The sequence below is a fragment of the Myotis brandtii genome, unplaced genomic scaffold, assembly GCF_000412655.1.
Source record: "Myotis brandtii unplaced genomic scaffold, ASM41265v1 scaffold131, whole genome shotgun sequence".
Lineage (NCBI taxonomy): Eukaryota > Metazoa > Chordata > Mammalia > Chiroptera > Vespertilionidae > Myotis > Myotis brandtii.
Window position 1 is genome coordinate 3,636,666 of NW_005354632.1, and position 5,541 is coordinate 3,642,206.

General features: G+C 39.8%; 1 protein-coding gene across 1 annotated transcript in view; it reads right to left on the reverse strand.

Annotated features, from left to right (window-relative positions):
* Positions 1 to 5,389, reverse strand: part of RAP1A (RAP1A, member of RAS oncogene family) — a 56,500-nt gene extending 51,111 nt beyond the window's left edge. Inside the window, exon 1 of the mRNA XM_005860008.2 lies at positions 5,315 to 5,389. The gene's annotated coding sequence lies outside the window, so the exon portion shown is untranslated. The remainder of the gene's footprint in view (positions 1 to 5,314) is intronic.
* Between the last annotated feature and the right edge of the window lie 152 nt (positions 5,390 to 5,541).

Genomic DNA, 5,541 nt, shown 5'->3' on the forward strand with positions numbered 1-5,541 from the left:
AATACTTTAACAATAAAAAAGAAAATGAACATGATTATATTTTAATTCTAAAATGAAAATACAAAATTTATTTATAAAACATATGTCAGGTTCTGACAACAAAATTACTAGACTAAATTCCTTAAATAGAAACTACAGTCCTCACATTTCAGTTTCCATCAAAGAGCCTAATAGTGGGTCACTCAAACATCGTTCAATGACTAAATCTAAAATCTACTAATAAGATTATGCAACATTTTCACCAGCATATGATAGAATTTAAAAGGTATTTCAAAAAGCATCAGTGATTTGGGCTAGATACTGAAAAGTACATAAAATCCAAGATAGTGTTACAATTCCAACTGCTAAAATAATTAAGTTATGGTTGCTTGCTTAATGTTTTATAATACTTGCCTAGAACAGAATGATTCTATTTGTAAATGAATTTAAAAATATCACTGAAAATACAGTGAATGAATTTACTCTCTAGATTACACATCTGACAAATCTGAAATGTTCAATCTGCAATAAGAGAGAATTTCCTACTATTGCTAACTTAAAATTTCACAAACTGCATTTGGGATTTGTCCAAAGAAACAGTTGTAGCCAGTTATTTGTGCCTCTCTTACAACCAGAACAAGTGAACACAACATTATATTGCAAGCAAACATGAATGTTATAGATATATATACTTAAAGAGTTTAACATAAGGTACTTCAAGTTTTAATTAATCCAACAGTGTCTTTATCAGTTATAATGTTTAGTTTAGTATATTCCTATTCTGAAACATGGCTTAATTTAAATATATCTTGAAACCTAACACAGGATTACATATTTAATTCCAAATTTGGTTAACTTTACCATTCCACACTTTGAACCACTCTCTATCAATGTGAACTAAATAGGCTAGAGATAGGAAACTATATCAGGGAAAACTGGATATGCAAAGAATTATTTTTCCCAGGTTTATCTATTCTAAATTTATACAGCCTAAATAAATAAGTCATCAGTAAAAAAAGCCATTAACTTTTCTAATGATTGAAGTTAATTTCATAGAACGTAATATTCAATCCTCCACATGTATATCACAGACTTCTGAAAATTATATAAAGTGTTTCTTTTAGAGCACTTATAAAAGTACACTATTTCTTGCTTCAACTTTATCTTAATCATCACATACAATTTCCTTTTTTTATTGGTACACGCATGTACCTTCTACCTCAAAAGGCCTATTTTCAAGCAGAAATGAGAGCATGGCATAGTTCTCTATTGAACTGCTTTGTTGATCTGAGTATCATGATAGGCTAAGCTTATACTAGTAGCTTCACTACTCATCTGGATCATTTAACTTGGAAACAAACTGCCCTCTTAACCAGTCACCTCAAAACTGTGTAAAGGGGACTGGACAGAGAGCACGTGAATCATTCAGTGCAAACCCATAACCACCATTACAAAAATTCAAAATGTAAATGGACCAGTATTATCTCTGTGAACAGAGTGAAAAAGCACATAACATCTACCCCAAATTTCATGCATAAAAAAAGGGGAAAAAATGGATGCTTCATCTATCTCAGTAGGAGAGGGAGAGATAGAAACATCAATGACAAGACAGAAACATCATGGCTGGCTGGCTCCTGCATGGCCAACTCTGGGGATTGAGCCTGCAATCTGGGCATGTGTCCTGACCGGGAATTGAGCGGTGACCTCCTGGTTCATAGATTGACACAACAACGGAGCCACACCGGCTGGGTTGTGTTCATAATTTTAAACTCACCACCCCATTAATATATAAATGCTTCATATGAGATATTTTTACTGAACTTATAAAATGAGAATTTTATAACTGGGAGCTTAAGGAGTTATCTGAGGCTAAATGAACATTTGCTGGGTCCCTAGCATGTACAAACACAGTGCTAGGTGCTTGCAGGTAACTCTATTAGTTCAACCCACTCTCCCAGGTCATGCCAAATCAAGCCATCTGGATTTCAGAACTAGAAATGCTGAGCAATGCCCTCACTGTGGTATGATTTCTATCAAAACAGACCGGTAACACCCTCCTTTAAAAACTAAATAAAATTTCAAAGCTGCTATGCTGATCTTATTTAATAGAAACAATAGTTTCTGTGTTTTGAATAACTATAAAGAATTACAACAATTTAAAAACTCAACTGTGAGAGTCCTCAACTAAGTACTAGTTGCATAATTTATTCCAAAGAAGAAAACAGGGCTGTCACAGTTGTAAAATTCTAAAGACACACAGAACAGAAATCAAACAAACTGCAGATACCATTTAAAAAATCCCTTTGTAAGAAAAAAAAAATCATCACTGAAAAATTAAATGCTTGCTTGAAATGCCAATTGTATATAAAAGGTCATCAACTGCCCTCTTAACCAGTCACCCAAAACTGTGTAAGGGGACAGAACAAAGTTCTGAGTGAACACTGGCAAGATCTGAAGTTATTTAACTATCAGATTAAAAATTAAGACAGAATGTAAAGTTCCCTGAGGTCAGATACCCTGTCTAATTCATCTATCTCCAATCATTAGCTAATAATAAATGAACTCTAAATGAGCTATTGGAAAATTAAACCTAACAATCTAAAATTGTTTTTAAAATACTAAATAATAATACTCAATGCAGGTGACATTGCCATGAAACTTAAGATCAACAACAGTGGCTATCACTTTAACTAGTACAACCTACTCTTTGAAGGAATTCACAGATACAACACCAAGAAAACAAGTATATTCACATACTTTGATTCTATAGTCCTTCTTCTGGAAATCAATCCCAAGGAAATATTTCAAAAGAAAGAAAAAGTTGCACACACAAGTGTTCGTTTTGTTATTTTAACAGGGGAAAAGGAAACTACCTGTATACCCAACAGCAGAGAGATGGACTAATTTGCAACCACTGAAAAAGATTTAAAAAGATTAACTTCCTGATCTGTCCTCCTGCTTCTACGCTCCCCCTCCCAGCCAAGCTGGTTTCCACACAACAGCCAGAATGATTCTCACAAACGTAAGTCAGAATAGGTTTCTCTTCAACTCCAAACCCTCCAATGGTTTCCCATCTCATTCATAGTAAACTTGAAAATTCTTAACTAGTCTATAAGGCCTTATGGGGGGGCCCCAGCTACTTCTCTAACCTCAAGTTCAACTCTCACTTTCCCTCTTGTTTACTGGCCTCCTAGTTTTTCTAAAAAAGGCAAAGTACACTGAGGGGTCTTTGCACTTGCAGTTCTCTCTGCTTGTAACCTTCTTCCCCAAAAGCACACACCCTCACTTCCGTCAGGTTTCGGGGCTAGTCTCATGGCTTCCCGCCTATCCTTTCCCGACCCTGTTTCTCTATCCCTCACCTTCTTTACTCTTCTGCACAGCTCTTAAAACCTGACATACTCTTTATGTATGTGGTGATGGCCCATCTCTCCTGATTAGAATACACACTCTATGACAGTAAGGATTTTGTTTTATTACAACAGACCTTCAAAAAGCACTCATTGAATTAACATTGAATGCTGTTACAATAATTATTAACTACATGAAATACCATGCATATTAACAAGCTTGGAAGAGAACAGGACAACTGAATCGTTTGATTTATGAACATTCTCAAGTGCTGTTCGTATTGCTCAGAAGTTTATACAATAAAAATCGTAAGTTCACCATGTTTATGATTTTGAGCTTCCGACTGCAGCAATCTTATTTCCTTGGAAGTCATCAGTAACTGTTACTGACCTGGTAACAGTTATTAAAATGAGAACTTTGCCCCATAAAACTGCAGTAACAATCACTCTTAAGTCTTGTTCCCAAAGACACAAAGTTTAATCTGTAAGTGTAAATACTGTCATTCTTAAGGGCACACAGAAAATAAAGGCTTTTGAACAACTTTAATATGGAGCTGAATACTACTCAGTTCCATCATAATAATAACTTTTGAGACAAGTTTCCATGGTTGGCTTTAGAAGGTCCCTGAAGCTGAATACAAAATTTTCTGCATAAATGCCTATTACTATTTTTCTACAGTGCCTATATATTTCATTATATTCTCAAAGGTATCAGGGCCTAGAAAAGGTCAAGAATTACTATTTTATATCTGGGAAGTGAAATGCAATATTCAAACGTAAGCTACTTCTCAAAAGAACAGAAGATATATAATACCTAAGCACATGTTTGTAATCACTCAATTCATTCAAGAAATACCGAGTGCCTACATACGCCACGCACCGTAGGATCCTCAAAAACGTCCATCTACTAGTAATCATAGTTTGCAGTACATAATTCAAAATACAGAAGAAACAAGATTCAGTGAAACACCAGAATTAAAAAAAAAAAGAATTTCAACCAACGCAAACATAATTTCAAAACAGTGTTACAGAAAACCATAATAAAGACACAAAAAGAGCTCGGGACCTGATCTAGTAGTGCTTTTTATGTCAAAATGTGGCAGATTATCAATTACATCAAAAGAAAAGAAAAACTACACAGACGCATGCCCACCCCCACACGCTGACAGGAAACCAAAAGAAAGTTTCCAAATCCTGTTTCCAGCAGCATCCCTTCTGAGGCTGCCCTTCAGCGACTGCGAAGGTAGGAGCCCCGGTGAGCACGGGGAGCTGCTACCCGACTCGGGCTGTGATTAAAAACAGAACGAGCCCTCCTCCCACGCCCAGGAAGCAGAACACGGCGGCCACCTGTAAGGACGTGGCCCATTAACCTCCTGCCCTCTTAACTCTTCTTTCATTCCTTATGCCCTCCTCCCTCCAAAGCAATGACAATACGTCCCTCCCCAAAAGAAATACCTAACTGCTCACGGTAGTTGGCTCCAAGGAGTCAAAAGGCCCCCTAAACTCTGGTTCTTAGCCCTATGAGGAGACCCCCCCCCCTTTTTTTTAGGCACAAGTGTCTTCCCGCAGACCTTTTCCCCATAGCAGTCAATTACACAATTCGGCTTAAGACACTGTCCCTTAACTTCCTGAGTTGAGGGGGCAAACGACACCCCTACCAGCCCCAGTTGGAAGGAAGACAAGAATCAGGCGGACCTCGTCCCTAACAACATCCAGGGAAGCAGAGACAGACCCCAGGAAAGCAGCGCCGACAGGGCGGACACGCGGCGTGCTGCGGAGGACACCGGGGAAGGAGGGCGGGAAAGGGGCCGGGAGGCGGAGAGGGATGAAGAGATGTCAGCCCGGCGCACGGGGGGGATAAAGGGAGCGGGGACCCTGGACCCAGGGCCACGCTGCCGCCTCCCCGCACCTCCTAGCGCAGGAGGGGGGACAGAGAATTCCCTCCACCCGCCACCCCTCTCCGCGTGCCCCCCAAAGGGAGAGCTGACCCGAGTCTGGGGACAGGCAAGCGGAAAAGAGAGGCGACGTCCAATCTCCTACATCGCCCAGGCGGCGCGGGGCGAGGGCACCGTCCGGGGAGATGGCGAGGGAAACGGGCTAGTGCCATGACACCTCCGGGAGTTGCAGGGTGGGGGACACAATGTCCTCTTTCTCTCCCACACCCGGCCCGGCCCCTCCCGTCCGTCTCCCGCAGGCCCAGCCACAGTCGACCGGC